Here is a 17,733-nt window from a genome sequence, read left to right on the forward strand (position 1 = left end):
TGTGTGTGTGTGTGTGTGTGTGTGTGTGTGTGTGTGTATGAATGTGTGCATCCATCTTTGAGGAAAGGATAAAGAAATATATGTATGAAACAAAATACCACTCTCCAATGTAAGCCCTACTAAAAGGCCTATATCAGAAACATACTTTCTACCATTTGAGAAATAAAATGCAGCACTGAATTTGAAAGCCATTCACTAAGAATATGCCATGTAAAAATGGAGAATAGTGATTTCTGTCAAGATTGTTATTCTGTAAACCTAAACCTGGATTTATCTTTCAATTTATATCTAACTACAGTGAATATACTTACTACAACTTCATGATTTCTTTGAGTCATGAAAACGTATTTTAGAAATTTGTCTCCTTTCACACATAGTGAGCAATTTGGTTCAGTACCCCAAGAGATGAAAAACTCATCTCAATTTACAACAGTAAATAAATAATTCAGTTAAAACTGAAAGTGGTACCAACCCAGCAAACTATTGATGGAGAGGTTTGGCCTTCCATGAAGCCAGAACAACATAAAGTTTTCAATGGGGATTACTTGCTCAGACAAGTTACAAAGATTAGAAAAATACCCGGATTAATTACGAAATAGCTAATATTCTCATCTTATGGAAAATATTATGAACGTACGTAGAGAAAGACAATACCAGCGGTATTTAAACTTTAAGCATTTTAAGCTTTTAACTTTATATGCTGATATATGAAACAAACATTTAACAACAACAAAAAAAGCAATAATACAAATCAAAACCTAACCAAAGGCCTCTATTAACTAAAAAATTGAAATTCTCTATGCAAGTCAGACAAAACGAAAAAGGAAAATTAAACCCAGAAAGCAAAAACCAATCAAGTCTGTTCCAACACTGAAGTCAATATCCAAATCACATACAGAACCAAAAAGGGAAAAACACTCAGGTCTACAAATGGATAAGCAGTTCCAATACAATCCAGATCCCGACATTTTCCCACTCAGAAACAAATGCAGTGGAGCTTTTCCTGGAGAAATAGGAGAAAAGCTCTCCAAATGAAATTTTTTAAGTGACATCTAGAAAGTGTGTCTCTTTCTGTCTCTTTCCCTGGCGCCTCATTGGAGGAAGGAGGGGGTTGTTTTTGTATTCTCCCCCACTGGAGCAAGACACAATCAGATGTTAGCTGGAGGAGAGAAACCACTTTTGACAACAGCAAATAAAAATAAAAGTGCCCTTTCTCCTCTGACAGGATGGGCACCCACCCCACACACCCCTCCCCACTCCAACCTCTCCTTGATTCGCACCCCCCCCCCAGCACCACCCCCTCCTCACCCCGGAGCTCCACTGCGTATGTGGTTTGGTGCTACTGTTGCCCCGGAGTTAAAGTCAGAGCCAGAAGAAGGCAATGAAGCCCCCACAGACACACTTACCTTTCCTGCCCCCCACTTTTGAGTGCCTTCCCTGGAGCTGTGGAGGATGACACAAAGGGTAATAAAGGGGGGGGGAGTGGAGGAGGAGGAGGCGAAGGAGGAGGAGGGCTGGGGAAGTGGCTGCTCCTGGGTGTAGTGAGATGTCTCCAGCCAGGGCCAAGCAGCAGCAGTAGCAGTAGCAGCAGCAGCAGCAACAGCAGCAGCAGCAGCAGCAGCAACAGCAGCAGAGAAGGGTCTGTGTTGCTAAGAGGCTTTTGGTCTTTCTCTCCTCCTCTCACGGCCAAAGAGGAGGAGGGTGGAGGGGGCTCGGGAGGGAGGCTACTGGAGGGATAAGGGGGTAGGAGTCGTGGATGGGGGTTTTCGAAGAAGAAGAAACTCCTTCTCCTTCTCTCTTAGGCTCAATCCCCCTCTCAGGTCTCAGGGCTGGAGGGTGGGGGAAGGAACTCAGCCGCCTTCCCCCCACCCCCCTCAATTCAAGGTTGAAGTGGGGTAAAATTAGTGTCCTGTCCCTTTAAAAATAGAAATAAAAGGTGCCCCCCCTCTGCCACTGCCTCTCTCTTCATCATCAGCTGCTGCTGCTGCTGGGGTCTCTCTGCTTGGGGGGGAGGGGGGGTTCGGGTAGAAGAGACGGGAGGCACTTACTGCGCATGTGCCTCTCTGACGGGAGGCTGGTTGGTGGAAGACAGGAGGAGGGGGAGGGGAGGAAATGAGATGGTTTCCCAGAAGGCTCCGAGGCGCTCGCGACCCGGAAGACATTGTAGCAGGGGGGAGAGGGGCGGGGGCGGGGAGTAGGAGGAAGTCGCTACTCTTTAACACTCTCAGCCCCCTCCTCCCTCATAAGAGAAAGTGGAGGAACGAAAGTGGGCGTGGACGGAGGCGAAATGAGGTCACGTGTTGGGGTGGGAGGTGGGCGGGGTGGGAGAAGCCGTGAGTGCGCTGGGCATGCCGGGAGTAGTGGTGTATCGTTGGCAGCAGCAGGTGAAGCTGAACAGACTACCGGGCGCGGGGAACCTGTGAAGCAATTCCCGCGGTGGCTAGATCTCTGCTCTGCCCTGGGAAGGGCAGGCTTCTCTGTGAGAGGTAACATGGCTGGCGTCAGGACGAAGACTGGGGAGCCAGTGGCGAAAGGCGAATAGAAAGGGGGAGTAAGGAAGGCTTTGGAGCTTGGGAATGCGAGAAGGGGGCAGGCTTGTCTAGGCCATGCAGGCCAGAAACCAGGCGGGTTCCTTCTGTCTCGTGGATGAATCCCCAGCAAGCGCAGGGAGTCTTGATGATACTATTGATAGATGTGTGGCTGAATGGCGACTACACTTCTTGGTAGTGAGGTCCTGGTGTGAGAGAGAAACGGGATCTCTGGACCCTCTGCAGATGACTCTGGTGACTGCTTCTTCAGCTAAGAGCAGGGAGGTTATCCAGGGAGAGAGAGAGAGACAAGCTCCATCTGTGCATTTTCTCAATTTATAGGATTAGACACATTGCTTATGTTGGGTATTATGACCATCAGCCCTTACTACTTCGCTGCCCTCCCCAGATCTCTGTAGTGGCTTTGGAAGGGAGCACGCTGGGAAGTCTTGAGTGAATTTCCCTCCATGTCCTGCGTTGTTGCTGCAACAAAACGCCTATGCCTGTGCTCAGGAAGGGATATGGGCTTGTGTAGTCTTGATAGTGAGTGTTGCAGTTGACGGAGAAGGGACATCATCAAAGTTTTCACTTTCTATAGTGTAAACAAAGGATTTATAAATGAGCGTTGTGTTTCAGGTTTCTTTGGTTGCTAGCCTAGGATTTATTCATTTGGTTTCTCAGTGCTGCCGGTTTTTGCTGGAAATAATGTTTCCCTCATAAATCAGAGTTAATTCAAAACATTTAAGAAAAAAATAATGAGTTTACGTTAGTAAACCTTTTTAGTAAAATAGCACTGTCTCTTTTTCACATTCCGTGTAATAGTCTTAACTACAATCATTCCAATCTTTCAGTTATCTTTTGTAAAGGTACTTGAAAAGATTATCACCCATGTGTGGTTTTTATTAAGACCAAAAATCTAAAATTCCTCATGTTTATTGTGTTGATATTATTTAATTTTGTAATGGTCCTTTAGGGTACACTGTCTACTAAAGAAAGGTACTACTTATTTTCTACGTTTTACTTCTGATGTTTTGGCAACGGACCCTATTTATATGCATCATTGCCTAGTGCTTACTACTTTTTGTGTGTGCAATAATCTTGTCCAATGAAATAAAAACTAGGTTCCTGTACCTTAAAATTTTGTTTATATTGAAACCAAATATTTACCACTTTATAACAAAAAAATAATTATAGCAAAGCAGTTAAAGTGCCTTAGGTAACAATTTTAAAATCTTTTTGCATGTTTAAATATGCAAAAAACTGCATAAATCATAGATATGCAGTACAGTGAACACTCTGATCACTACCAAAGTCAAGAACTAGAACATTGGGGGTACTGGAAACATACTCCTTCCTCCATCCATTCCTGTCCATTTCCTCCCTCTTCATCATCCCAGGGATTAACACTGTTTGAATTTTTATGGTAATTATTTCCTATTTATTTCAACTATTTTTTTAACCACCTATGTCAGCATTCCTAAACAATATAGATCAATTTTGCTGGTATTTTACCTATATGTAAATGAATTATATGTTATATATTATGTTATTTTCTCTCACTTTTCTATATTTAACCCTGTTAGTACATTTAGCTTTAGTTCATATATTTCTATTGCTGCATAGCAATGTCTATAATGAAGTATAGTGTTTTAAGTCTTTTTGTGAATAAACCAATGATCTAATTTAATATTAATGGACATTTGGATTGTGTCCAGTTTTTAGCAATTATGAACAATTTTACTGTGAATGTTCTGAAACATTTTTATGCATACAATATGCAATTTTATAGTGTGTGGATTATGCCGAACTTTAACAAAGTGGATATATCAATTTATACTCCTCCCAGCAGTATATGAGAGATCCCTTTTTTCTACAGTTTCACCAACAGTTGCTGTTCATCGTTTTTGCCAAACCGATGTTATTGTTTTAATTTGCAGTGCCCTGATAATTAATGAGGTTGAGCATTTTTTCAAAAATGTGTTGGCTATTTGACTTCCTCTTTGAATTGTCTTTTTTAAAGCCTTTTGCACAGTTTTCTATCAGGTTTTCTATGTTTTAAAGATTTGAGCTTTGTGGCAAATATCTTCTGTATGCTTGGAGTATTTCTCACTTCCTAGATAACTTTATTTGTATTTTGTTCCTTACTGGCTTATATGCTATAATTGCTGTTATTTGAATGTTATTTGTAATTTTTACTCAGGCAGAAAGGTTCTATCTACTGTAGTAACCACAGCTGCATGTGTCTGTTGAACACTTAAAATGTGGCTAGTGTTACTGAGGAACTGAATTTTGAGTTTTATGTAGTGTTAATTTAAAATTGACAATTGATACTTGATTCAGTTGTTGGAAAACCCTTAAGTATGTTTGGAACAACTTAGATATGTAAATTTACTTATTCAACTGTAAACTTATTTTATATAAAAATAAAGATCAAGTATTTCTGATGACAGTTTAGCATCTGAATTGTCATGCTCTGTAAATGTTAAGTAGACACCAGATTTCCAAGACTTACTAGAAAAACAATGTGACTTAATTCAACTTTTTACTATGATTATATGTTGAAATTATAATAAATTTTACCTTTTTTTTTAATGTGAGTACTAGAAAATTTTAAATTAGGTATACAGATGGTATATTATATTTCCGTTAGACAGCATGGTCCTCTACCATCAATGGTGAGTTACATATCTCTAAATATTTACCGCTTTGAGTGTTCTTTCATTTCTTGTTGCATCTCTGAATTTTCTTTGGGGAGCTTTTTTCCTTTTGTTGAGTACATTCTTTGTTGAGTCCAATATCTACACAGAAGTTGTCTAATGAAGGTGTGCTCATGGCCAATTCTTTTAATTTTTTGCTTACCTTACAGTGTCTTTGTTTCACCTTAAATTTTGAAGAATATTTTGGGGGTATTAAATTATATAGGATAATGGTCGTTTTTCAGCATCTTGAAGATATTGTTCCACTTTTTTTTGGTTTCCATTATTGATTTTGGGAAGTCAGCTGTCAATCTAAATCTTGCTGCTTTGAAAGAAATCTGCTTTTAAAAATGTTTTCTTTGTCTTAGATTTCTGCTATTTTTCTCATAATGTTTTGGTGTGGAATTCTTTTTCCTTTTTTGGGTTAACTGGGATTCTTATTCAGTGTCTTTTTAAGAACTATATCATCTATGTTCATTCCTACTGTTTTTAATTACTTGCTAAAAATTATATTTGTGGCTTTTATTGACATAGTATTCATAGTGTTTTCTGTTTTGTTTTTTTTGTCTGTTACTGATAATACAGTTACTGAATTTTTTATGGGTCTGTTTCTGCAGGCTCATGATTTTTCTCATGTGTGCCTGTGTGCTGGTTGTTGTATTTGAAAAAATTATAGGAAGAGTATATAAGTCCTAGGGTAATCTCTTTCTCAAGAAGGCATGTTTTTCTAGGAAAGATGCTTAGGGATGCTACCAGCCCCAAATCAGTTCATGTTCAAGACTTGGGATTCCTTCTGTTTCACGCATGATATTAATCCAGGACTTCAAGTTGTATGAGCCATATGGGTTTTGTTTTACTTCTAGTTTTCCCTTATCCTGATGATGTAGCCCCTAATGTCTCAATTTAAATTAGTTGATGGTTTATTTGAGTCCCCAGGCTTGGTGGGTCCTGTGCTTTGGTTTTTTTTTGTTCTTCTTCTTTTCCCCAGGCTCAGCAAAGCCACCAGTAACTCAGGCTTTCTTCTTATTTCTCAGACTTTTCTTTTGGATATGCAAAAGTCCTCAGGACAAAATAACTGGATGTGTGGTTTATTTCTCTAAATTTTGACATGTATGTCATGCTGCCTTTTTACTTTGATTTTTATTAGGAAGTGTTTTTGTTGACTTCAGCAGGTGGATTTATCCAATCTGCCATTACCATTAATAGAGCCCTTATCTTCTTGCTTTTATTTTTAAATTTTGAGATTTGATTTCAAGATCTTTCTGCTTCTAGCCAAAATTGTGTTTTAACTTAAGCCATTATTAGTTTAAAAAATTTTTAATTATATTGCCTTCCACAGTATAAGAAGCCAAGTTGATTAAAATTTAGAAAATATTTTCACGCAGTTTGTTTCTTTTCTCTCTCTCTCTCTCTCTCTCTCTCTCTCTCTCTCTCTCTCTCTCTCTCTTTTAAACAGTTTCAAATGTAAAAGAACACATATTTCAAATACCAACTACTTCTGCATGGCTTCTTATTAAAAATAGCTCATACCTATTTATCACAAGTTCAGTTCTCCAGAATATTGCCTATCAGAGTTGATGCCATCCATGGTGGACCGAAATGGTTGGGCCTTTATGCCTTCTATCAGGTCCCAGGAAGGGTGTAATGTTGGACGAGGTGGTGGTTCCATCCCCTATTTCTGCTCTGTAGGGGGAAACACTTTCAAAACTTTTTTTTGGCTGATTCTTTTGGTATTTATCTTCATATTTCTAAATAACATTATGTTGCTACCTCTTAATTTTTCTATTTTAGACATTATCTGTTGACTTCTCACTGTGGATGATGTAAATTTAGATTTTTTTCCACCAACACCCCAACACATTCCCCTGTCATTCCACTGATACCTTTGCTTTTGTTAGATAACCATCAGTGTCTGTATAGTTTCTCAGTATTTATAATTCAGTCTCAAACTATTGTATCTACTGATTGTCAGCATATCCTCTCCATAGGTTCAGAAGTATCAATTATTTTTATCAGTTTAACTATAGTTGAGAAATTTCTCCTGCACCTTTCTGCGTTCCAGGTTAGGCCGGCTGCTTGATATGCCTGCCCCTCATGCAACCTCTCCCCTATGGTGGACCCTCTGTTTTCTTTTTTTTTTTTAAAGATTTTTATTGGGGAATTGGGGGATGGGAACAGCGTTGGGGAATTGGGGGAAGGGGAACAGACAAGTTGCTGTCCTTTTGTTCTTCAGTCAAGTTGTGGAAGACGTCGCTTCACTGGCCCAAGTTGGCACCATCATTGCGCTCTTCCCGGGCGAGGCAGATCAGTCCCCGGCTTCTGGGTGGCCGCTGATGGCAGCTTGAGAGCTGCTCACACTGGCTGAGGGCTACACACAGTAGCCCATGGCAACCCACTGCAGCAGTGGCTGCAGCGTATGCGTCGCTAGCGACTCACGGCAGCCCAGCTCCAGGTTGAGCTGGTGTTCAGCATCTTAGCTGTGGAGGGCAGTGTCACTGGCCCTCATATGTGGGATCCGAAACGGGGCCCTCTGGCGTCCCAAGCCAGTTCTTAACCAACGTGCCACTCAGCCGGCCCTTGGACCCTCTGTTTTCTGTATCCCATGTAATCCTTTGTTGAATACGCCTTCATTTTGTTTGGTCACAGTCTCCAGTAGCAATCTGAAAGGCAAATATTTGAGGCACTGTGTTCCCATAAATGTCTGTATTTTACCCTGACTGTAGTTTGGATGTAGAATTGTAAGTTGGGAATGTTTTTATTCATTGTGTAGGAATTCTTTGTGTCTAATATAAAATCTGAAGCCGTTCTAATTTTCAGCACTTTGCCTTCACTTTCCTTTCCCCTATGGAAGCTTCTGTAGCCTTTTTGTTTGAAGTTTATAGAATCTTCTCTTTGTTGCTCAGTGTTCTGAATTGTCACAGTGATGTGAAATGACTTACTATGAGTCTGGGCATCCACTTTGTTGTGCATTTCATGGGTTCTTTCTGTCTGGTAACTTGTATGCCTCAGCGCTGAGAAAGTCTCTGATAACTTTGTAATTTCCTTGCCTTATTTTTTGTTCTAAAACTGCCATTAGACATTGTACTCCTAGAACTACTTTCTTTCTCCCGTTTTTCATCTTTTGCCAGTCTTATGCTTTACACTTTCTGGGAAATGTACTTGATTTTTTAAGTAAACCCTTGAGACTTTCGTTTCTGCTATCATTTTTAATTTACAATACCTTTCAATACTTTTTTGATCTCTGCAATTTTTCACACCATCCTGGGTTGTTTTTTTTAATTTATGAATTTGATTAAAGTTTTGTTTTACATTTCATTTCTCCCTGCTTACTCTATTTTCTCTAAGTTATTCTTTCTGTTAGTATGTTTTTGTCTCTTTCATTTTAGAAGTTTTCCTTGGCTATCTTATGATCCTTAATTATGTGTTCAAATTTATTATGTACGGGTCATTAGATAGTTATTTCAGGTCTCTGTGAACTTGGCTGGGGCATGGTCATTACTCACTGAGGAAAGATTTGGCTGGGGCATATTTTTTTTTTGCAGGGGGGGGTTACCCTGATGTGCATTTCTTTAGGTATTTAAAAGCCTTTTCTATTGGGCTAGTAAGAGTCCAATGAGAAAGATTTTCCGGTCTTCCTCTAAGTCACTGGTTCTTGGCTGTGACAATATGATCTCCCCACTCCCACCCCTTACCCCGTCTCTGGGGATATTTGGCAATGTCTAGACATTTGATTATCAAGAGTGGGGTTGCTGCAAAAAACCGATGGATAGAAGCTCCAGGTGCTGTTGAACATTCCTCAGTGCACAAGACAGCCACCCACAACAAAGAATTGTCTAGTTCAAAATATCAGTAGTGTCTATTATAAGAAACTGCTCCAGGGTACAAAAAGCCTGATTGCTAGTCTCTGAGAACCAAGTGAAAGAAGAGAGCTGAGGAATCTCAACATCCAGTATTTTTCATCTGCGATACCCTCACCTTCTACTGTGCCTGGTATCCCCCAGTGTAGAGTCCTGTATTACCCTCTATAGAACCTCTTATCTTTTGGTGGGGTGGGATAGAGGCTTCCATTTAATTTTAACTATTTTAGTACTGCAAATCTTTTGGAGATGAGTTTGTCAATGAGTTCTAGCCCAAATTAATAAACTGGTTATTAGGTGACCATGATGTTCTATGTTTATCCTATTTGGACAGGATTGGCTGATGAGACTGAATAGCTTTGTACATTTTACTAAATGCTTAAATGGGAAAATAATATGAGTTAAGATTGTACACTAGAAGGATGATGAAATCTGGAATTCATAGTGTTCCCCATCCTTTTATTTTAGTTTTATTCTCCCCTTTTCACTCCAAATCCTGCCCTAGGTGCTTATAGTCAAACGTGTTGGCATTGCTAGTTTTTCCTAATTTCTCTTTCCCTGTAATCTCACATTGTTGCACCCATCTCTCTCCTCACCTCTAATAAAAACACAACAAAATTTTAGTCTTTTACTGCTTCCTTGATTAATATAGGAATTGGGATTAGTATGGAGTTTTGACCAAAGGGTTGAGGTCATACTTGGCAAGATTAAAGTTCTTAAGTGTGTAGCTTTTCTTATGGCACATACATGAACATTTTTACTTTCTCCCATGTGCTTTTCTTTTTTCACCATTTATGAAAATAAACATTTTTTAATATAGATGACCCAGAAATGTCAACTGATGCTGCTCTCTTAAATAATCACTTCTAGGTGTATATGTCTCTGTCAACTTACATTATAATGAATAAATACCAAAAATACTTCCTCTAGGAGCTGAGTTGTTGCTAATAGCCATTAGGCTTCAGTTGTTAGTATCATGTCTCGTCTTATAGCACCACTATGATGCATGACTGGTGGGCATCATGTATCTTAAAAAATTCATGTTGAAACAAATTTTTTATGTGTGACATGTTTAAAAGTTAAATTAAAATTTTTAGTGCTACAGCACTAATAACTTTATATACTCAAATTGTACATTATTTTATTTAAATGTGCAAGATAATTATTATTTTTTTTGAAATGTTATTGGGGAACAATGTGTTTTTCCAAGACCCATCAGCTCCAAGTCAAATAGTTGTCTTCAATCTAATAGTTGTGGATGGAGGGCACAGCTCCTTGGCTCATGTGGGAATTGAACCGGCAACCTTGTTGTTGTTATGAGCCTATGCTCTAACCACCTGAGCTAACCAGCCGCCCCAAGATAATTCTTTTTTAAAGTTACAAAATAAGGCAATATACATTTACTGTAAAAGTGATAAGAAAAAATGAAAATCTGTAATCCTTGCATCTGGAAATAATTCTGTTAAGATGTTGATATATATATATATATATATATATATATATATAATTTTAGTCATTTTTACTTATATTTCTATACATTTATTAACAGAGTTGTATCAGAGTTTTGTCGAGTACTTTTAAAATAAGTAATGTGTAGCCAACATCTTTCCATTATATTAAATACTCTTATAAAACAATATGTTTATTTGCTATATATTACCAAAATTTCCTGCCAAGCTCTGGGAGTTGTGTTACTGAATAGTGCCATGATCAGTGTTGACAAGAGAAAATAAAATATAAAAAGTTTTCTTACTTCCATATGTAAATATTTTTGAAGCATCTGATTTCTTTAAAAATGACAACAGGTGAATTAGTTTTAAAGTTTTGTTTTTAAGTAACTAACATTTCTCTTGAATTGCCATCCATTGTTTTGCAAGCTCCCATCTATTCCTAGTTTGCTGAAATTTTTTTCATCATGAATCGGTGTTAGATTTTGTCAAATGCTTTTGCTGCATCTAATGATAAAATCATGATTTTTCTTTTTTATTCTTTTGATGTTACAGATTACATCAATTGCTTTAGGAATGTTGAACAAGCCTTGCATACCTGGAATAAATCCCACTTGTTCTTTGTGTGTAATTTTTATATGTTATGCAATTTACTTTGCTAATATTTTGTTGAGAATTTTTGCATCTGTATTCATGTGAGATATTGGCCTGTAGTTCTCTTTCCTTGTAATGTTTGGACTGGTTTTGGTATTAGGGTAATGCTTGCTGCATAAAGTGACTTAGAATGTATTCCTTCAGTTTTTATTTTCTGGAAAAAATACGGAATTGAAATTATTCTTCAATGTTGGGTAGAGTTCAGCGAAAACATTTGAGCTTCATGTTTTCTGTTTTAGAAGATTATTAATTATTGATTTAATTTCTTTAATAGATATAAGCCTATTTAGGTTATTTCTTTTTGAATAAGTTTTGTTAGCTTGGTCTTTCAGAGAATTGGTCCATTTCATCAAGGTATCAAATTTGTCAGAATAGAGTTCATAATTTTCCCTTTATGACCGTCTTAATGTCTATAAGATCAGTAGTGATTGTACTGCTTTCATATCTGATAGTAGTCATTTTTGGTATTAGTCATTTGTGTCTTCTCTTTTTTAATCTTTTGTTCTTAGTTAGCCTGACTAGAGATTTATCAATTTTAATTTTAAATTGAACCAGTTTTTCATGATTTATTTTTATGATTGATTTGTTTTCAGTTTTATTGCTGCTCTAATTTTTATTATTTATTCTTATTTTAGGTTTAATTTGCCTTCCTTTTTTCTGATTACCTAAGGTGGAAACTTAGATTATTGATTTTAGGTTTTTTTCTGTTCTAATATATGCATTCAGTGCTATAAATTTTCCTCTAAGAACTTTTTTAGCTGTATCTCATACATTTGGCAAGTGCTATATTCATTTTTATTTTATTCACAATTATTTGTTTTTCTTGATTTTTCTTCGTTGACCTATGTGTTATTTAGAAGTGTGATTTTTAATCTCTGTATTATGGGTTTTTTCAGCTATCTTTCTGTTACTCATTTCTAGTTTAACTCCATCATGGTATTAGAACATACTTTATATGATTTCTATTCTTTTAAATGTAAAGTGTGTTTTTTGGCCCCAAATGTGGTCTATCTTGGTGAATGTGCCATGTGAGCTTGACAAGAATCTGCATACTACTTGTTGGATGCAGTATTCTGTAAATATTGATTAGATCCATCTGACTGATTGTCCTGTTCAATTCAAGTAGGTTCTTACTGATTTTCTGTCAATTACTGATACAGGGATGTTGATATCTCCCAAGTATAAAGTGGATTCATCAATATCTTCTTGCAGTTCTATCAGTTTTTGCCTCATGTATTTTGACCTGTTGTTAGGTGATCACACCTTAAAGATTGTTATGTCTTATTAGAGAATTAACTCCTTTATTATCATATAATGCCCTCTTTATTTCTGATACTTCTTGTTCTGAAATTTATTGTATCTAAAATTATATATTGCAATTTTAGCTTTCTTTTGATTAGTGTATAACTTCGTCTATCTCTACTTTAATCTGTGTCGTTATGTTTAAAGTGGGTGTCTTGTAGACAACATATAGGTGGGTCTTGTTTTTTTACCCACTCCGATAGTCTCTGGTTTTTAACTGGTATATTTATTTAGACCATTGACGTTTAAAGTAATCACTGACATAGTTGGATTAATACCTACCACATCTATTGCTGCTTTTTATTTGCTGCCCTTGATTTTTGGGGTTTTTTTTTTTGGTTTTGGTTTTTGGTTGGTTTTTGCCCTCCACTGTTTTCTTGCCTTCTTTGGTTTTAATCACTCATTTTATATTTAATTTTTTCCTCGCCCAGGCTATAATTATACTTTAAAAAAAAACATTTTAGTGGTTGCTATAGTGTTTGCAGTGTACATATATAAGCAATCCAAGTCTATTTTCAAATAACACTATATCATTTAATAGGTAGTGCAAGTATCATATAACAGAATATTCCCAATTCCTCGCTCCTATCCCTTAAAACAGTCTTTCCTTGATCATTTCTACGTTGTTAAACATATTAAAGGCATTCTTTATTTCTATTTTATTGTTTTCAATTTGTGGTATTTCCTTTGGATTCATTCTTAGAATTTCCATCTCTGCTTTACATTGCCCATCCATAATTGTAGATTGTCTGTCTGTTTGTTTTTTATGAGAGTCCTTAGTGATTAGAATTGATTGATTCTCACTATCAATAATTGGATTATTGATATTTCAGTGTTTTTTTTAAATAAATTCTAAAGAAGGATGTATTACTTATACGTTGCTACCTAGCAAACTACTCCAAAACAGTTGCAACTAGTAGTGGCATAAACAACGAACATTTTTTTTCTCAGTTTCTCTGGGTCTGGAATTCAGGAGCAGCTTAGATGGATGGATGGTTGTGGCTCTTGGTCTCTCATGAGGTTATAGTCAAGTGTTAACGAGGATTGCAATCACCTGAGGGCTTGACAGGAACTGGAGAATCTGCATTTAAACTGGTTCACTCATGTGGTTGGCAGGTTAGTAACTATTGGCAAGAGGCTTCATTTCCATACTTGTGAAGCTCATAGGGTTTCCTGACTGTCCTCACTACATGGCAGGTAGCTTCTTTCAGAACAGATGATCCAAGAGAAGTCAAGGCCTATCCTCAGAAATTATACTCCATTATTTCCACAACATCCTGTAGGTTACACTGGCCAGCTCTGTAGTGTGGTAGGGAATTACTGAAAAGACATGAATACTGGATGAGAACCATTGAAGGCTTCTTTTAGGATATTAGGAAAACTTTGCATTTTGAGTATGAGACCTCTCTTATGACAGTCAGAAAGTTGACTGGAGTACCGCCTCCCCTTCTCAGGCCTCAGTGCCTACTCCAGTTCTCTTCTGAAGCACCTCTCACTTTATATAGAGAACTGTATTTGTGGCCTTCAGTTGGAGTAAATGGAGCAGCTGTGTATTCAAACTTAGAGACAGGTAAACTCCTTTCCTATTCATTTCCCTCATTTCTTTTATGATCTTCCTGCTGCTTTAGATCTTGTGGTTTATTCTGGAGTTCTGAGAACACTTATTTTTTACACAAGTCTTTTACAAATATTGCGTAGTAACCTCCCCCTTCTAGTTGATTTTTAGCCCATGTGCTTTATATCTTCCAGAAATTCTTCAGCATTCTGGTCATCCAGCTTTTTAGCTTTCCTGATGGTGTAAATTTATCCTTTTTATTATTTCTTCTGTACCATCAGTGATATTTCTGAAGGCAATCAGGATAAACTGGTGTGCTCAGCCTTCTTACATGGTAAGCCTCTTTGCTTGTGAGCCTCCCCCTCTGTGAAGTTTGACTCACTAGTATGCAGTTTGGTCTGCCTCCAGAGGGAGAAAAGACCATCCCCCATGTGCTTTCTTGTGTATTTGCTTAGAAAAGACCATATTTTATTAACAAGTAGATTGCACTACAGATCCATTGTTGGAGATCCCATGTTTGTTTACCTGTTGCCTTTCCAAGGGAATAATCTGGATATCATGAGCTAGCTCTTTCATTTAAGAATTAGAAAATTGATTGGTCAGGATGTTGAATTTTCTTTTCATCTAGAGGACTAAGTTCTCTCTGCTGCCAGTTAATGATTCTGGTGCTTGTTTGTTGTTGGGGGGTTTCTGTTTTGATGCGAGTGGATTTTATTGTTTTTCTTATCTCTATGGTTAAAGAATAGCATTTTCTCAGGACAGAGAATGGTGTTTACATGAGAAAAGTTGTATAAAGAATGACATCAGTATAGAAAACTGTATTTGAACCTATCTGTTGATAATTGATCATCAGTTAGTTGTCTTATTACAGCCCTTTAACCTTGGGGGAGAGGGCTGGAAAGATTTTCAGAAAAGGTTGGATATTTTGCACTGGACTTCTTAACCTGGACCTGCCTGCAACTAGATCTGTGAGTAAATTTGTATCTCAACATTTTTTTCATACCTGAAACGAAGGAGTTATGTTTGATAATCTTGCTAAAAATGAGTGGGTCTATAACTTTTATGAAGACACTTTGGATATTTTATTGCCTTAAAGTCATCATGATCAACAGTTACTTTGCAATACAAGGAATAACTCAAGATTTTTGAGTGTTCCCTGGTTTGGAGTCCAAAAAGATTAAAGTTTTCCTCTGTATTGTATGATGTTATATAAGAAAAAATTCTAAGCTGTCTTTTCAAAGAAGAAAAAAAAAAATTTTTAGCATTCCCTCCCCTAAAATATATCTAACTATTTTAAGATCTTATTACAGTATAAATGTTTAAACTCAAATTTCATCTGTCGTGGCAAAGTAACCTAAGCATGCTGATGGCAGGGGCGGGATTGCGGTGGGGCGGTGAGGGTGTATGCTCATTAGTAAACACAATTGGAGAACATAATTTCTTTGGCCCTAGTTATTGAAATTGTAGGAATTTGACCTTATGTGTTTCCTGCACAAGCTAAAGAGTCTCTTTGAAAACACCATACTATTCTTAAAAGTTTTTTAGGGAAAATTCTAAGATTTTGTGTTCACATGAATAATTTCTAGAAATTCTCAAATAGTTTCTAAGGCAATGTTTCAACTTTTCCCTTCCAAAAATAGTTGAATTAACATTTGCTAATTAATTCACTGGGGTTGTAGCATATCATATTTACATTTACATAAATCCAGCTTGGTAAGCATGTCAAAGACAAAATTATTTAAATAGTGGTGATGATTCTTCTATTCATTATTCTTCTCAAATGAACATATACCCTGGAGTAATTGCTCTGGCAATAAAATACAATAGTGTACTTTATGAGTTCAAGGCTTTTCCAGGAAAATATGCCTACATGTGCTGTCCCCTTACTCACTGACTTTAGTGTCCAAGTCTTAAATCTTGAACCCCATCTATGATACCCTTCCTCCTTCCAAAAAAAAAAAATGTTTTTCTTGATTTGAGTCTTTGTTGCCCTAATACTATTTATCTGTACAAGTAAACACACTAGCTTTGATTCACAAGCTAAATAGCTCCTCGTATTTGCCGTGTTTCTAGTCAGATTCCATGTGCCCAGAGAATGTAGACTACTGTTAGTATAGTAGTTAAGATATAGTTACAAAATCAATCGGTGCCATTAAAATGATATAATACATTTTAAAAGCTGTAAGGATTTCTAGATTGTTTGCAAATTTGTGTTGCTTTTCATTAAAAGTGTCTTATTTTTAGACATGTATTTTAAAGAAGTCCTCCCAATTTTTCTTTTTTCTTTTTGTCCATTTTTTTCTGCTAACACAAAATTGATACTTCTCGTCATTTACAAACTATAGTCCATGGTTAATAATCGTAAAATACTGTAGTAACTTATAAATGCCTTTTCCCCTGACGATTTCATGTTTTTAAATTTATGATTTTCTCACTGAGGGTATTATTTTATGACTTTGATCCACCATGTTATTAAAAACAACTCCATGGGCATATTTATTAATATCAAGATTCTAGTAGGTACTTTACAAAGTACAGTCGTGCACTACATAACAGTGTTTCAGTCGACAATGGACTGCATATACGACAGTGGTCACATATAATGGAGCTGAAAAGTTCACCTAGTGACATCCTAATCGCCACAACATAGAGTCACATATTACCGAGGTGTTTGTGGTGATGCTTATATAAACAAACCTACTGTGTTGCCACTTGTATAAATGTATAGCAATGCAATTATGGGCAGTACATAATACTTGATGATAATAATAAACAACTATGTGATTGGTTTGTGTATTTACTATACTGTGCTTTTTATTATTACTTTAGAGTGTGATCTTTCTACTTATAAAAAAGTGTTTGTTATAAAACAGTGTCATGTCACTCCAGCAGCAGCCTCATATAACTTGTGTTTACTGTGTCTTTAGATTGCATCATTTTCTCTTGTGCTTGATTTAATCTTGTGTTGCTTTATTCGTCGTGTCCCCTAAGTGTACAAAATCTGCTAATGTTGCTAGTAAGAGGCCACATCGAGGGATTGACCTGGAATGAAAGTGAAAGTGATGAAGGACTCTGAAGGTGGAAAATCAGTGATGGTTATTGCTCGCCAGTCAGGCATGTCCCATTCTACCATTGCTACAATCTTGAAGAACAAGAACAAAGTGATAGAAGTTGTTAAAGTATCTGCTTCATTGAAGGCAATAAGACTACCACAAATTCAATATGGGCCTATATCAGACATGAAGAAACTTAAAATTACCTGGATTGAAGACCAGACCCAGAAGCATATCCCTCTCAGTACCATGACGATCAAGGCCAAAGCAAAAAATTTGTTTGCAATGTTGAAAGAAAAGGCTGGATCTGACTATGATGTTGAATTGACTTCTAGTTCAGGGTGGTTTGAACAACTCATGAATTGTTATTCATTATGTAATGTGAAAGTGAGTGGTGAGTCTGCCAGTGCTGATGTGAAAGCAGCTGAAGGATTTTTAGAAACTGTGGAGAAGCTGATTATGGAGGAAAATGACTTGTCAGAGCAAACATTCAATATGGACAAAACCTCCCTATTCTGAAAACGGGGTGCCTGAAAGGTCTTTGATACTTAAGGAGGCCTAGTCAATGCTAAGTTTCAAGGCTTTTAAGGACATGATGACAATCTAGCTTGGGGGCAGTTTTGCAGACTACAAATTCAAA

General features: G+C 36.9%; 1 protein-coding gene and 1 long non-coding RNA gene across 11 annotated transcripts in view; one reads left to right on the forward strand and one right to left on the reverse strand.

Annotated features, from left to right (window-relative positions):
• Positions 1-1,481, reverse strand: part of LOC109389000 (uncharacterized) — a 191,777-nt gene extending 190,296 nt beyond the window's left edge. Inside the window, exon 1 of the long non-coding RNA XR_002125307.1 lies at positions 1,407-1,481. This is a non-coding gene — a long non-coding RNA (uncharacterized LOC109389000). The remainder of the gene's footprint in view (positions 1-1,406) is intronic.
• A 720-nt stretch (positions 1,482-2,201) lies between these two features.
• Positions 2,202-17,733, forward strand: part of ORC4 (origin recognition complex subunit 4) — a 69,984-nt gene continuing 54,452 nt past the window's right edge. For 2 of the 10 annotated variants that reach the window (XM_019654175.1, XM_019654178.1), the window contains exons 1-2: positions 2,323-2,486; positions 14,912-15,008. The gene's annotated coding sequence lies outside the window, so the exon portion shown is untranslated. Of the gene's footprint in view, positions 2,293-2,322; positions 2,487-14,911; positions 15,009-17,733 lie in introns of those variants that run through there. The other 8 variants (XM_019654174.1, XM_019654180.1, XM_019654182.1 and 5 more) reach the window with 6 other exon arrangements.

This window comes from Hipposideros armiger, unplaced genomic scaffold, assembly GCF_001890085.2.
Source record: "Hipposideros armiger isolate ML-2016 unplaced genomic scaffold, ASM189008v1 scaffold_215, whole genome shotgun sequence".
Lineage (NCBI taxonomy): Eukaryota > Metazoa > Chordata > Mammalia > Chiroptera > Hipposideridae > Hipposideros > Hipposideros armiger.